General features: G+C 40.9%; 1 protein-coding gene and 1 pseudogene across 1 annotated transcript in view; one reads left to right on the forward strand and one right to left on the reverse strand.

Annotated features, from left to right (window-relative positions):
* LOC136866397 (nucleolar protein 4) overlaps positions 1-24,509 on the forward strand; it is an 819,316-nt gene that overhangs the window by 484,202 nt on the left and 310,605 nt on the right. The gene's annotated exons all lie outside the window — the stretch shown is intronic.
* Positions 3,938-5,339, reverse strand: LOC136865901 (uncharacterized; annotated as a pseudogene).

Genomic DNA, 24,509 nt, shown 5'->3' on the forward strand with positions numbered 1-24,509 from the left:
ATCAAATAGTATCTAGCAGAGAATAGTATTCTTCAGAGGAAATGTATATTCTCTGGCTTGACATGGCTGCATGCAATGACATTTCTAAGGATCAAAATCGCATATATCAGAATATCAATGAAAGTATTAGTCGCTTAGCAAACTGCTGAGTGCAGAATGTAATGCGGGTTAGAGTAAGCCTTCGCTTGCAATTAATGGAGTGATCATTTAATGATTTGATTTTATGATTACTCAAAATTGGCTGATCTTAGAGACCTATCACTGTCTCGTGATTCACCGGCAGGTGATTTCGGCGTATTAAAACAAAAAATAAGCAAATCGGCCCAGTGAATGAATGAAATGCGTATGGCTTATAGTGCCAGGTGTGTCCGAGGACAAGTTCGGCTCGCCAGATGCAGGTCTTTTTATTTGACGCTCGTAGGCGATCTCAGCGTCGTGATGAGGATGAAATGATGATGAAAGCGACACATGCATCCAGCCCCCGTGCCAGTGAAATTAACCAATTACAGTTAAAATTCCCGACCCTGCCGATAATCGAACCCGGGACCCCTGTGACCAAAGGCCAGCACGCTAACCATTTAGCCATGAAGCCGGACATCGGCCCAATAGAACGGATGGACGAACGGATTTGCCAAAGCTGTGTTTGTGAACTTTTTAATATATAGATAATAATAATAATAATAATAATAATAATAATAATAATAATAATAATAATAATAATCGTCGTCGTCGTCATTACCATCCAGTTATCAGGAGTAAGGGTATCCATTCTCCATGTATTTCTGTCTTGAGCAAGTTGTTTAATATCTTGATATCTCGTGCAGTGAAGATCATTTTGAATTTGTTGAATATGAGATGATCTTGGTCTTCCTCTACTGTTTTTTTCTTCGTGCTTTCCCTCTAGTACAGTCAGTAAGGTCCCTCCAAGCCTCAGTACATGTCCCTGCATCTTCGTCCGATATGTTTCCCCACAGCTTCCGTTCTTCTTGTATTTTCATCAGGACTTGCTCGTCGTATGTCGTCTTCCCTATCCAGTTAATATTGAGCATTCTTCTGTACCACCATAGCTTGGAAAGCTTCAAGCCTGCACTTAACATATTTCCTCTTCGTCCAAATCTCACATCCGTACATTTGAAGGAACTTTTCCCTGACCTCAATATTCAAGTTGTTGGATGTTAGGAGATTTCAATTTTTTAAGAAAGCTTTTCGGCCTGCAAGATTCGACTAGTGATGTTAGCCTTGCTTTTCCCGCCAGAAGTAAATTTATTGCCCAGCTAACAAAAATGTTCCACGTCTTCAAAATATTGATTTCTTAATGTAACATTTATTGCCCTTTCTCGTACCAGCGTCGCCGAAAACCTATCTGAGTGTTTGTCACGTCTGTGAGTCGATAGTCAAGTGTCGATCTAAGAATTCCAAGATCGCGGGATCAAACCTGGCAGAGGTAATCGGATTTTTGAAGAGTGGTGAGAAGTACATTCGTCACTCCATATTGAATGTCGACATGTAAAATATTAACGTATCCATAAAGACGCACACGAGATGCTGTCAGTTGCTACAATTATTTTATTTTATTTACAAATTAACACAATATAACCTTAATCACAGTATCACAACAAGACAATTCACTTCGAGAATATCAACAAAACCGCCATTGTTAAAAACAACTGCCAACACTTCAGTATGGAGTTTACAACTTCGAAACACAGTTGAAAACAGATGACTGCGTATTTCAATATGGAGACTGCAAATATTGCATGTCAGCCCCGGATATATACTTGCTACACCATAACTCTGCTAAACAACAACTAAATTTTACCGTCAAGATCGTCCCCTTATATATGTGCTTGGCCAGTCTTCTAGAAGTTACATTACAAAATACGTCTTCGTGAAAATTCTAGAGTGCGTAATACACAGATTACAATGGATGGAATATTCTCGGTCGTTCTCGTCACCTATTACCATTCTGGAAGTTACAGTGTGTTTCACAATTATAGATTACAATTTATATATACAGGTAAGAATGAATTATAATATTAATTTACAGGTATTTACATTAACTGAACTGATATAAATGTTTATATACAGTGCCTGTTTCATGACATAACCTCAAAAACTACGCGATCATATCGCAAGTACACATGATGTAATAATAATACTAATACCAATACCAAATGGATGTAACACTCACAGCTATACATACAATAATAATAATAATCGTAAAATAATTATTATTATTCGAGGTCGATATATGCATTAGGTATCCATGGGTGAGATAATATTGTTTTCAAGTTATACCTGTTATCGCACTTGCGTCAATATCTCTGGTGACACTAGTCGAGTATATCCGGCAAAATTAATTACAAATCAGCTATGGATCGTCCAAGAGAGGTCCATTTTTCTGCCATCTTATAGAGTAAAACGGAACGTTGAAATTGATACACAGGCAGTCTAGATGGCGTCGAACCTAAATGACAGCACGTTCAATCACAACTGATCTGCATTTAGGACCGTCGGCCAGGTGGCGAATTCTCTCCACATAGGGTTGGCGTCAGGAAGGGCGCTCGGTCGTAAAACTGAGCCAAATGCCTGCCCCCAATAATAATAATAATAATAATAATAATAATAATAATAATAATAATAATAATAATATCATCATCATTACCATCCAGTTATCAACCCCAAGGTTGTTTATCTATTTTTTTAAAATTATTTCAAAGAAGTTATTTATCAAACATCTTGCTTGGTAAATTATTCCAATCTCTAATTACTAGCTTATTTTCCCCATTTCTTCCCTTGAATTACAACTTTATCTTCACATTATGGTCTTTCCTACATTCAAAAACTCCATTCAAACTTATTTGCCTACTAATGTCACTTCATGCCATCTCGCCACTGACAGCTCGGTGGTGGTATTTAAAGGTGCTCAAACACGTCTGCCTTCTGTCGATAGATTTGTCGGTACATTAAGGAACTCGTGCGGGGCAAAATTCTTGCTCCTCGGCGTCTCTGAAAACCGTAAAAGTAGTTCATGGGATGTAAAATAAATAACATTCTGCTTAGTGGATCTGTTCGTCTCCTGACTCCCAAATCTCCCTAGCCCAAAATTTGCGCAACATTCTCGTAACTCTACTCTTTGTTGGAAATAACCCAGAACAAATCACACTGCCTTCCTTTCGATGTTGCCCAGTTCTCGAATCAAGTAATCCTGGTGAATGATCCATACACTACAGCCATACTCTATTTGGGTTCTTAGAGAGTCTATTACGCCATCTCCTTTACATTCTTTCTACAACCCCTAAATACGCACATGTAACCAGATGAAGAGATCTGTAGTCTTTAGTTACAATCCCGTTTACGTAATTACCCCAATGAAGATCTTTCCTCATATTAATCTTAGCAATACCAACCCATATATTGTAACATACTTTACCAACGAAGGGGCGTCCGACTCATTGGCTGAATTGTCAGCGTACTGGCCTTCGGTTCAGAGGGTCCCGGGTTCGATTACCGGCTGGGTCGGGGATTTTAACCTTAATTGGTTAATTCCAGTGGCCCGGGGGCTGGGTGTTTGTGCTGTCCCCAACATCCCTGCAACTCACACACCACACATAACACTATCCTCCACCACAATAACACGCAGTTACCTACAAATGGCAGATGCCGCCCACCCTCATCGGAGGGTCTGCCTTACAAGGGCTGCACTCGGCTAGAAATAGCCACACGAAATTATTATTTAACGAGGGGGCCTCGCAGGCCCATAAATGTTTTTCTAATATTACTTAAGACAAGTTACTTTGTCAATAATAAACAAAATATAATGTATGAAATGTATGAAACATTACAAATGTGGAAGATACAACCCATTGCACGTTTATATTAAATTGCATATGTTTGATAGTATTAAAATTAATAAATAATAATAATAGTATCATTGTCATTCTGAGTCATCAACCATATTGCACTTAGAACAAACTGTTGTTTTGTTGCTCTCTTTTCCACACACATGTTTGTTGCATTGGGAACATGTGATGGTTGACTTCCCCAGTTTATCATACTTCATCTTCTTCGACACTTCACTGCTGCAGATGTGGCTCCTTCCACGTTTCACTGACCGATTTGGTACTGGAAATGGAGCTTCAATAACGCATCTCAGATTTCTATCTAGGAATGACTCCTTTGCCATAATGATTGGTTTCTGCAGCCCATATAAATGTTGGCTCGGCTGTCAAAATAAGGCCTCATTAGTTCTAAGACCAAAATTGGAAAGAAAAATTCTACGGCTACATTTCTTTCTACTTTGGAAAATGCAGAAGATATTCTGTAAATGATTTACAGCTGCAATATCGACGAGTGTGTAGAACAGAGACAAGGGCCACCTTCTTGTTCCCCTCTTTGCAGAGAAATATCTTGCCATTTGATCCACTGTAATCACTCCACCCTTCACTGAATTATAATGCAGATTGATTTCCGTTTCCTTCATTTCATCATTGTTGACAACAGCCCCTGTGTGCTGTGTTGAGAGCATCAAAAGTGGTCTTTTTTTTTTCTCACCATAGGTGATACAAGAGTAACTGGTGGTCGACGAGACACTGGATCGGTGAAAGCAAAGAGGGTTGAATGCAAACTACGCCCAACTGCTGCCTTCAGCTCCTCAGGAATATGACTTCTATTTAACCTCAGTGTTCGAACAAGTGTAAGTTGGAAGTCTATCCAGAGTGTTTCTGCCAGGTCTACCGACGTGTAGTATCAGTCCGTCGTCACGTTGCGCCCCGAATTCTGAATGGGCTTCATCAGTCTCTTCACTATTTCTGCCGGTCCACTCTGATCTTGGGGACTGTTCGACTTTCCTGGATACACATCCATACTAATAATGTATCTTGCCTCAGAATCGGTAACATTCTTATAAGAATGCCGTATATCCCTGACTTGTCTTTAATAAATACTTTGAATGGAAATTTTCCTCGAAACAAAGACAACATTTTGTCCACTGTAGTGTGAGGGCAAGGAATAAAATACTTGGGATATGTTTCAGTGAGTTTCTGAAGCAACCCCCTCAAAGGAGCAAATTTGTCCGTCAGGCGGCGAATTTCTATTGTAGATTTGGCATCAAACATAATAATTCTTGTTATTTCAAAGAGACGTGTCCGACTTGTTGCTCCATAATATATTTGTCGGCCATAGAGAAGAGACCATAGATCTTGAATTGGTACGTTCGTGCCGTGGTTTGGGCCTATTACTAACAATAAACCAATGTAGCAAAATAACTCATTTTCATCTGTTGATTCGATGTCTAAATGAGCATCTTCTTTATTGGAATGGACTGTTCTGAGAGTCATGATATGTGGAGTAAAGAATAATTCTGCAGCTTCCCTGATAGTTTTTATTTTTTCCTCTTGGTAAAGTCTCATCTTCTCCCTCACAATATGTTGTGATGGTTGGTGCGAAAATCATGGTGGCTGTATTATATATACACGACCCTATTTTAACGCCAGAAAAAGTAATTTCAACGAGTAAGCAATCTTGTATATTTACGTAAGTGTTGATATCGTTATCATAGCCATGGGACCTCCAGTTTTACGTCGAATCCGAACTCCTGGACGGAGTTTTTCATTCAAAAAATGCTCTTGATAGATATCCCGGGATTCGATCCGTGGCCTCCTTAGTGAGAAGTTGGTGACTATCACGCCACTCCTCTCTCCCAACCCCACTCCCCTCCACTTCCACCGTTTTTAATTATGGCAGAGAGTGTAATCCTCTTCTCCGTTGTGCTAAGGGCTGAGTCGGGAATCCAGTTTGAGGTGAATTAGTGGATAAGTACTATGCTAACCACAGAGAGGTACTGAACCTCGTCACTAAGCCGTGTTAAAAAGGTGGCGAATAGAGTCATCAAAGGAATGTATGAATAAATATGAGTTCTGTTATGGTAAATACAAATGTCGATATAGGACCATTTCATTATTTGCATTCTGTTTACGTGAGCAAGTATATCTGAAGTACTCCTCTTTTACAAGCTTTATGAATTGTTTCCTGGCGTGAAATTTGCAAAAATAGTCTCTTCAGGATCCTGACTTGGCTATCAAAGGGGAATGCGTACAAATCCCCTGTCTAGAAGAAGAGTAAACAGCTCGAGAGAAGTTGATCAACACGGAGAGTATCGTCTCTTCTCTTTAAAAATGCGAGAGTTTAACTTGGAAGAAGACAGGAGGTGACGTGAGGAAGGGACGCGGTGAATGTCACTCTTCTCGACTTGTTACGTCTGGAGATGTTCTTCCCGTGGTTTCTATAAAGTTATGATATCAAAATTATGTTCAATGAGTTCAGTAATCGTTATTATTAGTAATAGTAATAATAATAATAATAATAATAATAATAATAATAATAATAATAATAATAATAATAATATTAATAATAATGCTTGACCTCTGGAGAGGCCTGATGCAGATTTTTCGAGTTGAATCTCTGAAGACGGCACACACACCCAACCCCGGAGCCATCGGAATTAACCAGTTTAAGTTAAAAATCCCCGACTCCCCTGGGAATCGAAACCACGATCCCTCGGACCAAAGGCCAGCACGCTAACCATTTAGCCATGGAGCCGGACAGTAATTATTAACTTAACATGAATATCGTGGGTTTTTTTACGTCGCTCCGACACAGATAGGTCTTATGGCGATGATGGGATAGGAAAAGCCTAGGAATGGGAAGGAAGCGGCCGTGGCCTTAATTAAAGTACAGCCCAAGCATTTGCCTGGTGTGAAAATGGGAAACCACGGAAAACCATCCTCAGGGCTGCCGACAGTGGGGTTCGAACCCACTACCTCCCGATTACTGGACACTGGCCGCACTTAAGCGACTGCAGCTATCGAGCAGCTCGGTCAATTTCATTTCAAGTAGTTTAAAAGTACTATAGGCCTCTGTGGGTTTTTTTTTATCAAAGACGTGCGATGTACGATAGTTGTCGGAGAGGAATTCATTCCTTTGAATGATATGCTGTTGTTTTTATGAAGAGACGAAAAAACCCTTTATTTACACTGTTACCATAGCGACAGCATCCTACTGTAGTACAAGAGACGATTTAATTTACCTAGCAAAAAGTTTACTGGCTGGCTCTTAAAATGTAAAAACAAAACAGAGAGACGACAGCATTCTCCCTGAATATTATTTAATTCAGTTTGCTGGCGCTTTGTGCCAGTGATATTGCCAAGTTATTAAAGGGAACTGAGGGAAGGATCTTGCACTTTTTGTCGCACCTCAGTTCTCTGTAGCACTGCTTCAGTATAAGGCCTTATGTTCTTTCTTCGTAAGCGCATCCTTACTCTTTAGAATATCGTAAGCTCACGGTTGAAATTTACACTACTATTCATAAATGACTGAAAACCGTGCAGGAGTTGTTTCGGATTATTTTCTTGAAGCAGCTGTATATAGAGTCCTCAGCACGAAGGCTGGTTGGATCCTCAACAGATCCATCATTGATAGCCTAGGTGTCACTGACTAGGCGGACTAGGTAATTTGTTAATTCCCCGTTCCTTTCTTCTTACATATTAGTCTGCCAAACCCAATGAAATGTATACATCAATCTATCCTGTTAGCTTTCTCGCCATGAAGTCCTGTTTTCTGCCATTATCATGCATAACTGTAGCATTTACAACGTATCTTAAAACTCTACCCCGCAACTAACATATCTTTTGACTTTACTTTTTTCTACGCCATCTTGCCTTTCATCGTTCCCGACGTAGCCTACTTGGTAATGGACTGCTCTACCATTGCACTTAAGTGCACTTTCAGTATGAGCTCGTTTATTATTGACTGATTGGTTCTCATAGGCCTATCAGACCACGGGATTCTCAACTTACGCCTTCAACAGTATGTTTTGAATGCAGCAATGTGCTTCTGGTCTATTTTTTAGGGTTCAACATTCTGCTTCATACAGGAATACGGATAACACTAAGGTCTTAGCTAAACATATTGTATGCTTTATTGGACTAATTTAATCTAGATGACTGAATTAATTCTCCATTACGGTAATCATATAAACGGTATTGTAAATAAAGATTACAGACCTATTCATATTGTTATGAGGGTATTTAGGAGTTGCAGTAAGAATGAAAAGTAGAGAGCATATACATCACTGGTAAGACCACAATTAGAGCATGGTTTCTGTGTATCGGACCCTCACCAAGACTACTTGATTCGAGAACTGGAAACAATTCAAAGAAAAGCCGCACGATTTATTCTGGGTGATTTCCGACAAAACAGTAAAGTTGCAAACTTCGAACTGGGAAGACCTGGGAGTAAGGAAACAAGCTGCTCGACTAGGCGGAATGTTCCGGGCTGTCAGTGGAGAGAAGGCGTGCAATGACAGTAGCAGACGAATAAGGCTGAGTGGTGTTTTTAAAAGTAGGAAATATCATATTATGAAGCTAAAGATGAAATTCAAGGGACAAATTGGAGAAAATAATTTATACGAAGAGAAGTTAGGGATTGGAATAATTTATAAAGAGAGATATTCGATAAATTTCCAATTTCTGTGAAATTATTTAAGAAAAGAGTAGATAAACAACTGATAGGAAATCTGCCACCTGGACGACTGCTCCAAATGAAGATCAGTGGTGATTGATTGATTGATTGATTGATTGGTTGATTGATTGATTGATTGATTGATTGATTGATTGATTGATTGATTGATTGATTGATTGATTGATTGATTGATTGATTGATTGATTGATTGATTGATTGATTGATTGATTTAGTGCACACTCACAATTATACTTGAAAATGAATGACAACACTTGACTAATTAGTGGCCACTTACAAAAGTCTCTTGTCCTCACAGCCGGTCTCCAGCTTGTTGGTATTTACCTGCAACGGTCAATCCTTCTGTAATATTGATTGACATATCTCAACTTTCACTTGGCTTCCTGCGCACCAGTCACTCCTCTCAGCAGCTACTTGCACACAGGTTGGAACAAGACTGCTATACAGTTTGCTCGACTGCTGACAAGACCGATGTGTCGCACTACCGTCCAGATCCAGTTACTCACTCCACGTCGGTACTCCATGGTAGTACACACACAGTACTCCGCTCGGTGCACGACAATACTCTGATGCCGGGATGACACTGACAACGTCTAGCACTACTACCGTCCAGGTCCAATTCACTCGACGTCGATACTCATACAGTACACCAGTCAGTACTCTAGTACACACACAGTACTCCGTTCAGAACACGACGATATTCTGATACCGGCGTGACACTGACAATAGCTAGCACTCTGCCGTTCCACTCCCATTACTCACTGACTCTTCGCGGCTAGCCTCTTTATATCCTGATGGTGGGGTACTAGAATCTCTTCGGGCTCGACTAGAAACGAAACATTCTCGTTGCACCTTCCAGAAGTACACGGGGAAACCAGACGAAGAGAACGATGGAGCAGAGAAAGCACTATGTCCTCCGGCCGACTGGGAGGTCATCGGCCTGACTTACGCATCCATTCCAGGAATTTTTCAAGTGGGGTACGACAGGGCTGGCATAACAATATGTTGACAATAATTAAAATTAAGTCTGATAAACTATCAAATGCGAGAAACATACGATACCATACAATACCTTGCACTTTTTTGAGCGATTTTACCTATGATCAGAATACATATTAGTCATCATGGGCACAGACAGCGCTACCATCAATTACGGAGATATTGGTATCAAGTTTTACCTTTCAAAGGAGGGCTATGGTTACACAATACAGTAAGACCTGGAAAGCATGAAATACGTCGTGTAGGCTCATTAGATTTTAAAACTGAAATAAAGGGAGATTTGAAAACCAGAAAACTACTGTGTTTAAACATGACTTTCGAAAACTAGATATACGCTTCAATGGGATAAGCACGTTGTTAAATGTCTGCTTAATATTTCGAACTTGGCTGCATTAAGAACCTTTAGATTGGGTTTCAAAATGTTGAGACGTTCTTTACAAGAATAACTGACATTTACGACAATTTGTGACTCTGCTTTTACGAGTTCAACAAAACTGTTTTTATTGCACCTCTACATTTGTTATTCATTAATTGTCCGACTGTATGGCTAAATGGTTAGCAGGCTGGCCTTTGGTCCAAGGGGTCCCGGCGGGTCAGGGACTGAATTTATATGCCGCTTTTAACGTTAGAGTTTATCATAGGTATGGCCATATACTCACAGAGGTGGAAGTTATCTTGTAGCTTCAGTTTTGAAGACATGCACCAGGCTTCTCCGGAGGTAATACGCCTTTCTTATTCTTATTCTTCTTTTTCTTCTTCTTTCGCTATCGCCCTTCCTGACGCCAACCCCATATGGAGGGATGTAATCACTATTGCGTGTTTCTATGGTGGTTGGTAGTGTAGTGTGTTGTCTGAATATGATGAGGACAGTGTTGGGACGGACACATACACCCAGTCCCCGAGCCAGAAGAATTAATCAGAAGCGACTAAAATCCCCGAACCGGCCGGGAATCGAACCCGGGACCCTATGAACCAAAGGAAAGTACGCTGACCATTCAGCCAACGAGTCAGTCGCCTTTATTATTATTATTATTATTATTATTATTATTATTATTATTATTATTATTATTATTATTATTATTATTATTATTATTATTGATGTAATACGTAATATTTTGCGAGATGAAACACATATATTGAGCCTTCGATTTTCCTGTTGAAAACTCTGCTCGTTATCACTTCCGCTTGTTCATCCACCCACGATGTGTTTAGATTAATTACCTTTGTTGACAGCCATATGCAAGAACAGAAAGGTACTCACAAACGTTGGAACCAGAAGCTCACAAACACGACAATAAAACATCGAAGTTTAATCGAAAGGTAACCTAAGTTTCGATTATCAACAAAATATCGAGTTGCCAAACTCCGAAAATTGAAAAAACCGTATTGTAAAACCGCACCCAAATACACTAAAATTCAATAGAGTGCGTGCAAAAGTAGTAAGTATCAATATTATCAAATAGGAACACCTAACTGAAACGTATTACTAGAAGTAAAAAAATGCAACATGTACACTTTTCCCTTTTTTCACTTGTTGGATCAGGATGCAGCCACTTCCTATGCTGTCTATACTCCCCCACGACTGCCTGTACTTTAGTTTCCTTTTGGGTGTTTTCTCAGAAATTTTTACCTTTTTAGGTGTCGAATGACTTGTTTCGAATCAGCAGTTAACCGCATCTTTACTTATTTCACATTAAAAATAAACGCCAAAGAAAATAATACATAATTAATACATAGTAAGCTCACCAACAAGGAATTGAAGCACTGCACTGTCACACAAAAGAATTTGTAAGTACATCAACAATATTGCACGTTATAAATTTCATATTAGAGCCCGTATTGTCAAAGTATCAACTTGTGAAAATTTAGATTTTATAAATCTACCTTTACAATACTGTAATTGTCTTTATTAAAAGGACTACATTAAATTACATTATTCATAAGTTTGACGAAATCATGTTATCCATAAGATTTACAACTAGACGTTGCACTGTTACATGTCTGATGTTACATTACACTTCACACTGGTCAAGAAACGATTGACTGAGTTCGGTGTGTGGGCTGATTCAAGAGTGTGACTGTGAACAAACATACGACTATGAGATCCACAGTTGATGAAGTTTGGGGTAGGGTTATCCCGACCGCAGTGTGAGACAGAAAAATTCCACGTGTCAGACTATTCAGGCGCTTCACTGGTTGATCTGAAACCAGCTAAAAGGTGAATCACAACATTCAAAGCTTGGGAGTCCCCTGGAGAAATGGGAGCAACGTCATACATGTGCAGGAAATGAGATGTTCAAACAGAAGAAAAAATAATTTTTCATACAAAATCTTAACATTTCCAATAATAAAGGTGTTCATTTTGCAGAACCGTGTATAACGCGTACGGTTTGACATTCGAATCGTACACCATACATAAAGGGTTGAAAACCGTAAATCTACGGTTCAAACCGTACGGTTGGTAATGCTGTGCCCAGCTATTCTGCGCGTAATTTAAAAACCACAGATTTTTTAGGAGATTCCTTTAAAATACGGGCGAGAGACGGGAGACTTGAAAAAATAAGGCTAAAATACAGGAGATGTGGTAACCCTAATGTCATGTCTTCCTAAAGTAACAGTAATTCTTGTAGCTCCAGTGTGAGGATGGTCGGAGTATCCTGTGACTCAGACAGCTCCCTGCAGCAAGGTGGAGAGCGCGGACCGCCCCCAGTGTGCCTGCCTGGAGTCAATTTCTCTACCTCCCCACCCTCTCAGTTAGCCGGAACATCTTGTACCATCGCAGACCGAAACAAGTGGAGCACTGTCCTTAACGAACTTTTACGGTCATCCAGCAAATAAGATTTTTTTAAAAAGATCGTAGTGTTCTTTTTTTCCTGCAGTTCTTGACACAAAGCTAATTCAGTATTGTAGCAGTTGCGTTAAATACTTTTTCAATAAATTGTTTTTACAATCAGGTTACCAGAGGTTCCCGTTTGCTGGGGACATTCCTCGAATTCACTTCTTGTCCGCGGAGGAAATTTGTCCCTGGAATGTCCTCGGATTTAATCACATGTTCCCATAATTCCCCGGCGTTTCGGTGTTTTACACGAAAAGTAACATTCTCTGACTTTTCAACTCATAAATTTTTACATTAAGAAATATTTATTTATTACAAATTGTTTTACATATCACCGACACAGATAGGTCTCATGGCGAGGATGGGACAGGAAAGGGCTAGGAGTGGGAAGGAAGCGGCCGTGTCCTTGATTAAAGTATAACCCCGGCATTTGCCTGGTGTGAAAATGGGAATCCACGGAAAACCATCTTCAGGACTGTCGACAGTGGGGTTCGAACCCACTATCTCCCGAATACTGGGTACTTGCCGCACTGTACGATATGTGGCAAACAAACGACGCTGAAATTATTGCTCATCTGCTGTCCACGTTTCCCTGGCAATGGAATATTTATTTATTGTATATAATACCGTACACTAGTTAGAAATATTTTGAATTCATTGTTACGTTGACTTCATGTTCGGTTCACCCGGAAGGACGTGGGTTCGATTCCCCGCCAGGAAATCCAAAAATTTAAGAAGCGAGATTTCCACTTCCGGAGATGCACATGGCCCTGAGGTTCACTCAGACTACACCAAAAGTGAGTACCAGGTTAATTCCTGGGGGTGTCCGGCTCCATGGCTGAATGGTTAGCGTTCTCGCCTTTGGTCACAGGGGTTCCGGGTTCGATTCCCGACAGGGTCGGGAATTTTAACCAGCATTGGTCAATTTCGCTGGCACGGGGGCTGGATGTATGTGTTGTCTTTATCATCATTTCATCCTCACCACGACGCGCAGGTCAAATCAAAAGACCTGCACCTGGCGAGCCGAACATGTCCTCGGACACTCCCGGCACTAAAAGCCATACGTGATTTCATTCCTGGGGGTAAAGCGGTTGGGCGTAGAGCTTAACCACTCTACCCCACTACAGTAAGTGCCGAGGTTACGGATACTGGAAGCCTTTATCTTCCACCCCTTCCAGGGCCTTCATGGCCTGTAAAGAGATTTTTTTTTCAATTATGGTTCTCACAATAGAGGAGAAAGTGTTGATCGTGGAACATTATTTGCGGTCATGGGGAGTGGGGCGTCAGAATGGGCCAATTTGCTTCACGTTTAAAGCGCGCTACGAATTCACTTCACATCTCCATCGCATAGGAGTTTTGGATTCACCGTGCTGTCGGTGTCAGTATGTGGAGGATGGAGATCTCAACCACATTTCGTTTAAGTGAGGCCTTTATGATGCTTCTCGAACCCGCTTTCTATCTAAACTATCTGATCTACAAGTGTCGTTCCCGACCAACGCTGTATTGGTGTTGCACGGTGAAAACAATTCAGTTCTCAATGCTGTGATGGACTTTTTGAGAACCGCGTTTATCAGAATTTGACTTTGTGCTCTTCGCATTGTTGCCAGTGATTTGTTTGCTCTCCCCCTCTTCTCCCTGAAGAGAGATTAGGTGTAGTGTTCTCTACTTGAAGACTGTGGACGATTTGGTTTTCATTTCTTATATGTACTTTGCACTGACAATTTATGTTTTTGTATGTGTGCTGTGAGTGTTTCTTGTACACGGAGGATGACCAAATGTTGTTCCAACAAAGGGCAATTAAATAAATATAGATAAGAAAATATTGACGGGCAGACAGAAAAAGAAAAAGAAAGAGCGCTAAGAGGAGCGATTTAATGGGGAGCCACCAACATAACAGAACGATGTTAGCTGCCGTTGACAATGTTCCGTCGTTGAGAATCAGGTTTATGCCAACGAAAGGGAGACAACAGAGCGGCCAAGAACAGTCACCACAAACGAGAATCGTGGACGATGTCTACAACAGGTGTTACAGTCGCCAGAGTGTAGTCCACGACGAATATCGCTGAAACTCCGTTTGAGTGATAGGTCTGTTCGGTGGATGTTTAAAGAGCTGAGCGGATTTGCATACCGCAATCAAGTTGCTCATTGTCTATCAGAAACGGATGAGCGAGCTCAATTACAGCATTGCAGCCGAGTGTTGTCCATGACGTACGAGGATCCATAAGATAACATGGAAATGATTTTGGGCTGGTGGGTCTTTCTGGAATTAGCTTCATCATTTAGCGTAGACAGTTTTGAATGGACAGAAAACCAACATCGCTTCTACAGAGCGGGCGAAATAAAAGCTGGCCCGGAAAATGTTTACAAGAGGACTGATGTGGGATTAACCTTTGTTAACGAACATCAGAGGAGGTGCCGGAAATGGACTCATTTGAAGAAATGAAAAACTGAGGATCCAAAATTCCTGACTCCACTTCACTGAGAAACCACTGGCAGAACTCCACACGCGAAGGTTCGTCTGGACGCTTGAACGAGTACACAACAGTATATTTGTAAGTATACGGATGGAGATCCTTTCTGATAATGTTTCCCACTTGCACAGATAAACGGCGTTGAGATTTCGTCGGACTTCGTACCAGGCTTTCCTTCACTTAAGCAATGATTTCTGGTGTTCGAATTTTTTTTCGGACATTTACGGTTTCTATTCGCTACAGAGTCCGTTTCACGTCATTTCAACATTAAGTTTTGCATTGCAGACTTTGCTGGAGGTTTTGCCATAACACTTCCACAGGATATAAACTTCATTGTTTTGATTCGTATTGAATTGTGATCACAATAATAATTATTGAATTAATGTCGTATGGTCCACCTTTTTCAATACTATATTATGCAATATTATTGAATTACCTTACTAAATTAGGGTCTAGTTTCGGCCTTAATTAAATACATCTAATAACTAAACAAATTGTAAAAGCACACAATTAACATTAAAATCTGGGATGAACTAGGTGTAAAATCTGAAAAATAAATTAGACTCTAAATTCTTTGCAAGAAAGAGTCTGGATGATGAGCATACTCCAGATGCGAACAGATTATACAATTGCATCAAACAATAATGATAATTACAATAAGAGTAGTAATACAGATACAATAATAATAATAATAATAATAATAATAATAATAATAATAATAATAATACACATGACTGCTTGTAACGCGATTTGAACCGTTACAGTACCCCTGCATATCGTAAGGGGCTACTAAAAGGGGAGCGACAAAACAATCTGTACTCCCTCTCTCGTCTTCTAAGCTCAAAAACATATCCATGATTGTATACTTACGTGCATTACCTTTGTATATACGGTATTTTATGTTCTTTAATGTCCAGAATGGGACCGAGTACGTAGTGTAGTTGTTTGATACCATGACCTTCTGTGCTCAGGGTAGCAGGATTGAATGCTGGCCAGTGAATGGGCATTAAAGAGTGTTAAGTACGAGACCAATGTCATCAGATGCACAGGGACATTAAGGAGCAATTTTTCGCGTCATTATTGGATTAATCATGGAATATGCAGTTTATTAAGAGTATTGACTTGCCAAGGCGACTGCTGCTTACTGAAATGGTGGTCAGCGTGACTAAATCCGCACATATACTGCTTGGATTTCATGACGGAATCCGTTGGCTCTCATATCAGACAGTTGATCTCAGATGGATCCGATCCACGAACGGGCTGACGATTTTGGTTGCATCTGATTAATTTCTCTGGGCTGGAGAACGCTCGTTTGTGTTTGTCTTAACACTTATTCATATACCCACCGCACAGTCACCCGAATCCATCCCTCGACATAGGAATGACGTCAGGAAGGGTATCCGGCCGTACAACCGGGCGAAATGTACGTTTAATCATTACCCCAAATAATAATAATAATAATAATAATAATAATAATAATAATAATAATAATAATAATAGCCTCTGCTATGTCCTTGTGTAGCTCTGATTGAGGATCTCAGCTTCACAAATCAGTCTGAAACATGATGATATCTTGTAATAAAGAAACAAAACATCGTTCACTACATTGCTTGTAGGCTGCAAAGTACAATGTCTTGTTCCATTCAGAACTATGTAGTCATTTGAGAAATTAAAGGGACATATACCGAGTGAGTTGGCCGTGCGATTAGGGGCGCGCAGGTGTGAGCTTAGGTTCGAACTCCACTGTCGGCAGCCTGGAATGGTTTTCCGTGGTTTCCCATTTTCACACCAGACAAATGCAGGAGCGGCATCTTAATTAAGGCCACAACCGCTTCTTTGCCACTCCTAGCCCTTTCCTATCTGTGTCGGTGCGACGTAAAGAAACTTGTAAAGAAGGAAATAAACAATTCTCATAACGAAGTCAAGAAGTAAGGTCGAACCCAGCCATTCTACTCTGTTTGACGCGAACCATTTACCACGGTTTCATACAACTCTCTTAAAAACATAGGCATTCTACTTTCTTTTTCATGGAGTTTGTAGGAGCTAAAATCCATAATACTCTAAACTCTAAACTGTGAACCTTCACATCGTTAACCCATTACTTTTATATCTTGATGATAATATTATTACTGGTTTTTTATACCGCGGACTACTTTTACGGTTTTCAGAGACGCCGAGGTTCCGGAATTTCGCCCTATAGGAGTTGTTTTAAATGCCGGTAAACCTTTCGACACGAATCTGGCATATTTGAACACCAATTACAAATACATCCGACCGCATTGAGCTAGGATAGATCACGCCAACTTCGGCTCAGAGGGCCAGCGCTCTACCGTCTAAACCACTCATCCCAGAATTCCTCTTTGAAAACCCTTTTCACTCCACGAGGTGAGAACAGCTGGACGGACATTTCGTCTGCATATCACTAACGGGGTGGAGGAAGTGCTATACTGCAGACCTAGAAGTATTCCTTGGGATGTATTCCTCTATCTGAGAAAGGGATAGGGAGTTGAGATGAAAATAAAACTGTGGTCAACTATACATAATCCTGTGCGACGACATTGCGAGATTTGCTCTTCTTCCTTCATTACCCGGGAGAAATCTAATACGCGCATCGTCCAGTGATAGGCTGGCATGATTTATTTACCGAATTTCGCGTTGCGAATTACAAGGGGGAGGTGGCAATGGAGTGGTTTCCCTCTAAATGAAGTCCCTTCTTCCCCTCATTAACTTATCCTTCCGCCCCTTCATCGAATGATTTTCGTACCCCTTTCATTACACGCTATTGATTTTTAAGCACATACATCCCCAAAGGAGTATGAGGAGCAGATTGCCTCTCTTGACAGAAGGACTTATAAGACTGGGAGGACGCCCCTTCCTTCAAAGTTCAGTTCGCAAGGGCACGCTCTACGACAGGACTGGGAAACCTGATTTGAAATTAAGCAAGCTTGTAGTTTTTACGTGACTATTGATATCGTTATCGACCGAGCGAGAGGATATGCGTTTTGAATCACGTAGCTGTCAGTTTGCATTCGTGAGATAGTGGGTTCCAAACTCCCTGTCGGCAGCCCTAGAAGTGATTTTCCGTATTTTCCCATTTTACACACCTTAATTCACTTCCTTTCCACTTCTAACTCCTTCCTGTCCTATCATCGTCATAAGACTGTTGGAGGGACGTAAAACATATTGTACCGAGCTCGACAGCTGCAGTCGCTAAGTGCGGCCAGTATCTAGTTTCGGCAGCCCAAAAGATGGTTTTTCGCGGTTTCCCATTTTCACACCAGGTTAATACTGGGGCAGTATCTTAATTAAGACCTCGGTCGATTTCTTCACTAGACATATCTGTGTCGGTGCGACGTAAAGCAAAAAAAAAAAAAAAAGATTTCTTCACGAACCGCCTTTCCTACCTTAACGTCATCATAATACTTATCTGTGTCGGTGCGACGTAAAGCAAATTGTAAACATAACATACATACATAGGCTACTTACGTACAACATCAGTGCAGTAGAACAGCAGTATCGAAGGAAAAAGAACTAGCCAATCCATTCCATATGTTGGTCTCTAGTTCCTTCATGTGCTCTAGGGAATTTTCTATAAAACAGATAGACCTAATCTGTAGTAGTAGCCTACGTTTTGTTGGCTCAGTAAAGCTTCGGGCGTCGGGCTCAGTAGCTCAGGCGGTAGAACACCGGCCTTCCGAGCCGAACTTGGCAGGTTCGATCTTGGCCCAGTCCGATGATATTTAAAGGTTCTCAAATACTTCAGTTGGCACGCAAAGGAACTCCTGCGGAGAAGGATTTCGGAACCTCGGCGTCTCTGAAAACTATAATAGTATGGCAAGTGGGACGTAAAACCAATAACATTGTTACAGACCTTCAGGCTAATAACTCATGGTAATGATATTATTAAAAACGATGTACGTACTCTTGATAGTTATTCAAATTCCAGTTCTGAATTGGGAAATCATTCCTAGGCATTCATTTGTCCACCTCAGACATGGACCTGTATGTATGAATTAGAAAGACGATTCTGAAGATTTTTTTTTTTTTTTTTTTTTTTTTTTTTTTTTTTTTTTTTTTTTTTGTGCAGCGTACCATTGTACGGTCAATAATTGGTGTTGTTAGGAAGAGAACAGAAATCTTTGATATTTAGTGTTGCAGAAGAACTTAAAGGTGAATGAGTCGTTCGGATCATAGATGAAGTTGCTGAATCAAGTTGCTAAAAGGATATGATACTGATGGGATAAATCTTGAGACATCCAGGAATCACTCATATGAATTTAAAGGGCTGTATGGAAGTTAGAGACGATAGCGGAATGCCGAGGCATGAAAGAGTAAATATATGCTGCATTAAATGCGAAGGGTTGAAAAGTTTGGAATAGGAGAGGATGGCATCTAAATGAGTGCTCCTACATTGTGAACAAAGCACCACCACTTCATTTTTCCTAGGAATCTGGTGCGAGCTTGTTATGTATGAAAAAAATAATTTTGTTTGTTTTATAATAGAGAACAGCTGATGTCCAAATAAGAGAACAGAAATTACTTACAAGCACAACGTACGAGTGACATTTAACATTCCATTCACAGCCAAGTTTTAAATACTCCGACTCCTGAAGAAGCAGTTTACAATACACGGTATGTAGGTCGGTCATTGACCCTAAACATTGCATGCTCATCATTGTACGAAGGCTTCAAATCTAGGGTGTGTTAAATGACGTTATTTCTCACTCCAGGCACTAGCGTAGAGATAATTCTTACTGCTGAGAGAAGCTATTCCAATAAAGATCTAGCTAGACGCTGCGTTCCAAGAACAAAAACTACACGGTGTCTACACATCAGCAAGTAAAGCCCACCCCACCCCAGTATCGATATTTCAACTTATGTTTCCGTCTCGCGGACGAGTAACAGACCGTACAATGTTCTCCATCTCTCTCCCACCCTCGTTCTTTATCATCCACCCCCTCATTGCCAACTCCCCACACCGCAACAGCGTTCCGTTGGATTGACATGGGGGTGGGGGCTGAATGGGGAAACCTAGGCAGGCAGCGTACTTCCAAAAGTCTGTAGAGTCCAGCAGGGACCACCCAACCAAACCACCCACCCCAACCCACCCTATCTCTCCCTGTTTCATATCAGGAAACTCTGCCTCAAACACAATCCCCCCTCTCTACTCCCCTCCCCACTTGCCTAAACCCTCTAGAGTTGGGTCTGGTTCAAGGGGCTTTATATTCCCACTCCCCGGCCCTGCCAACCCACTCGCTCCTCACTCCAACTTTACCACAAAAAGCTACGTGGAAGGTACTGTCGTACTCCGCTAACATGGATCACGTTGCTTGGGTACAAACACGTCACCAAGAAACGTCACTCCCCTAGCGTGTGTCAAATCTCCATCAGAAGGCCGCAATACTACATCGCAGAGGAAAATGTGAAGTCTGATAAATTCTACAAACTTTGCTTTCGCACAAACGACATGTTTACAATGATTTTATTTTAACATAACTTTTAATAATAAACGTTAGAGTTGTCATAACCCAAAAGTCTAAATCTAGGACATTGTCGCAATTTAAGAGTTCAAAACCTGGACATGATTTACCTAATTAGTACGGCCGATTTAAAGAAGCATATATTATAAGAAACTGAGATTAGTGCGCTTGAATCGACTTCATTTAGTGACAAGGACATACATATTACTGCAATAATGTGTACTTATAATGCACTAGGTACAGGATGTAAATAAATTCATATTACACAATTTGAGGGTTTATAGAAGCAAAACACCACCACAATTTTAAATGTCCCGCGTCTGTTGCGGATGAGTGGAGCGAACTAGACCTACGTACATTGTTGTAGCATCGCGTCTGCGCCCACTTATAAGAACGATTCGACGTTGCTACCAATCACTTCGATACAAACCTGTGTATTATATTCCGGTACACTCGCTCACAAACACTTGGTAGTCGAACATCCGCCACTGCCATAACCTGCGCAACGGTGTCTTCTGAATCCGACTCTTCATGTGGCCCCACAGAAAACAGTCCGGCGGCGTCCATACCGGCGAAAGTGCAGGCCAATGAATTAGGCCACCACGGCCTATCCACGTTACTTGTTTTCTTGCAGTATGAAAACGGTACGTTTTCGGAAATGGGTCTCTATTCGAAACTTTATCTACTCGCCCCCACCTCCACTCGAAGTGTGTACTGTAATTGGAATATAGATACACCCCATTTCCGTGTACCACTCGTAATTCTCACAGCCGTCCGGCTCCATGGCTAAATGGTTAGCGTGCTGGCCTTTGGTCACAGGGGTTCCGGGTTCGATTCCCGGCAGAGTCGGGAATTTTAACCATCATTGGTTAATTTCGCTAGCATGGAGGATGGGTGTATGTGTCGCCTGCATCATAATTTCATCCTCATCACGACGCGCAGGTCACTTACGGGAGTCAAATCGAAAGACCTGCATCTGGTGAGCAGAACTTATCCTCGGACACTCCCGGCACTAAAAGCCATACGCCATTTAATTTAATTTCTTAGAGAAAGAACTTTTTTTTCCCACAAGTTGTTTTACGTCGCTCCGACACAGATAGGTCTTATGGCGACGATGGGACAGGATAGGAAGCGGTCGTGGCCTTAATTAAGGTACAGCCCGAGCATTTGCTTGGTGTGAAAATTGTAAACCACGGGAAACCATCTTCAGGGCTGCCGACAGTGGGGTTCGAACCCACTATCTCCCGAATACTGGATACTGGCCGCACGTAGGGAGAAACTTCGTTTGATTTTTAAATGAACCTATGGAACTCACTACAACTTACATGTTTCATGCTGCATTGTACTTAAAACATTGCATTTACACATAACAACCTCTTCCTTTCCTCTGTCCATTGGGCAGACACAAGAGAAAACACCCTCTCTGCAATGCCCAGGGTCAGAGAAATATTATTCTAAAATTTTGAGCAGTTCAGAATTTAAATAACCCGAAGTTGACTTTCAAAACTTCCAGATATCCCAGAAAGTTGTCTTAAAATCGCTTAAAATCCGGGACATCGCCACCATGGAAGTGCTGTCAGTCGGTGTGAGTCCAGTTTAGTGTTTCACGTAATTTAAGATGCCCAGTTTAAGGATTAAGAACGTTCCCATCTACATTAATTCATCTCACGAAGCAATACGCTTTTCCCACCCGCATGTATGGTCATATTCAGATAGAAATGCAACAAAAGAAAAATTGCTATTTATTGAAAACTCAAGCAGTCAATCAATTATCATTGATCTGCATTTAGGGCTGTCACCCAGATGGCGGATTCAAACTGTTCCAGTCCCTAATTCCTCTTCCTATATATTAATATTTGCCCCAATTTATCCTCTTGAATTCCAACTTTATCTTCATATTTATGATCTTTTTTACCTTAAGAAGCTCCATTCAGGCTTGTTCGTCATGCTCACCTATAGGGAAAAGGCAAAGTATTAGTAATTTCTACCAACGGCAGGGAGGAAAATAGTGACGAAAGTCAATTTTTTTCAATTTGTTTTACGTCGCACCGATACAGATAGGTCTTATGGCGACAATGGGATTAGGAAAGGGCTACGAGTGGAAAGGGAGCGGCCTTAATTAAGGCACAGCCTCATCATTTGCCTGATGTGAAAGTGGGAAACCACGGAAAACCATTTCAGGGCTACCGACAGTGGGGTTCGAACCCACTACCTCCCGAACGCAAGCTCACTGCTGCGCGCCCCTAACCGCACGGCCAACTCGCCCGGTGAAAGTCAAAATAGTGTGAGACTTTTAGATCTAGAGACTGACATTTAAGTGGCAGGAATACTGTGCATCTGTCATTCACTCTGCACTGAAATTTACCAGGAAAATGGCCTAACAAACGTTTCACCAATCGCAGCGCTACAGTCAGACTCCAACTTTCGTAGCTTGACGTATACTAGAAACACTAATACAACTCCTCTTAAAGCTATTCAAAACTAACGGTCAGTAAAATAAGTAGAATGATAATAACGTTATTGGTTTTTCGTCGTATTAACAATTTTTACAGTTTTCGGAGACACGCAGGATCTGGCATTAGCAGGTGTCAAATATCTATCACAAGACCGCTACACTGCACTGGAGAGGAAAGTGTGGAGTCTCTGATAATTTTACCGTCTTTGTCTTTTCATGAAAGGTAGATTTCCCACGATTTTATTTGAACGTAAAAACGTTGCTTTTTATATTTAATACTGCTGTACTTACGAGGTAAAGCCCGTTCCCCACCCTCCTATCTGGTAACTTTGAGAGATAAGTTACAACATAACAGATGTTACTATTGGTTGAAAACAAAAAAGAAAAAGGCAACGTAGGCCTTCACGCAGTCTCGTAAGTAAGCAGTTGGCGTATTAGTAATTGCTACCATAAGAGGGGAGGAAAATAGTGGTGGAAGTTAAAATGGAAATAGGTGTGAGTGGAAATTTCACAAAAGGGGTCTGACATCTCAGCGACAGAACACTGAACACAGTGAACCTACCGTTAAGTCTGAAATGAATTTGAATTTTCAAAAATGTCCTTTTCCCATCCAAGATCGAACTTATGACGGGGTAACAATAGTGACGGTCGCGAGTCGATTCGCCATCATGCAGTGAGGAATCTTCGTTATGGTATTCTTGAAGCTAGTTTCCAGAGAACAAAAAAACAGATCTCTGTCGAATTTCTCACTGTTTAAAAAAAAAAAGCAGGTTTTTATTCCTCCCCTGAAGGGGGATGCGGGCCACCTAGAAGGTGACGCCTTCTCTCTGGCCAGGAGATTCAGGCGGGTTAAAGCTGAAGTGAGGAATTTAGGAGGTGGACAATGTATGTGTGGTAATAAGGAGATGGAAGGCGTATACCCTATTGGCTAATCGTACTTGTTCTTTCCTTTTCCCTTTATTTTGTAATTCCCCCCTTTTTTTGTCAAAGTACATAAGTTTGGGATATTTACAACTTAAGTTTTATCCAGATGTACATAATGCATATTTGGTTTTAGGGGTCCATTTGCATTATTGTTTAAAACTAATCAAGGTTATCATCAAGAGAGTTTTAACCGGAAAACCAACCGTTTAGATAAAACAAAACTCATCTGGTTATTAGTTTCTAATTTCTGTGCTGGTGCTTTATCTTGTTACGTATTTCTGCTTGGCCGTTTTGTAGAACTCACCGTGCCTTAGAATGTGATCGAGCAACCTGCTCAGTGCAGGAGCTGATTGTGAAAGTCGAACCAGCTGTCATATATTGAGACCAGTGTGACTCACTGTGGTGGCAAAGTACCACTCATTCCTCAGGATAGCTCAGAAACCACCTAAACGATGAGACTCCTCTTAGGTCAAAAGTAGCGGCTGAAGCCTCTTTGAGAAGTTCAGTACCTAAGGGATAAAAATAAGTAGGTAAACCACGAAATATGGGTACTGTTTCGGTGCAATAGGTCGCGGGCTGCTATAATAGTTCATTTTTATGCCTCCTGGTAGCGTGTGAAATACACAGTTCAAAAAAATTAGGGGAACATGTTTTTGAACGTATGCCATACTCCACAAAACAATACATCACACCCAGGTATATTACCAACTAAACCTTTATTCTTTACCGTTGAAGTATACAAAAGAACATCGATGGATTCACGTTCATATTCAGAATACAAACGGAAATGTCCAAATAGGGGCGAA

Source organism: Anabrus simplex, chromosome 3 (genome assembly GCF_040414725.1).
Source record: "Anabrus simplex isolate iqAnaSimp1 chromosome 3, ASM4041472v1, whole genome shotgun sequence".
NCBI lineage: Eukaryota > Metazoa > Arthropoda > Insecta > Orthoptera > Tettigoniidae > Anabrus > Anabrus simplex.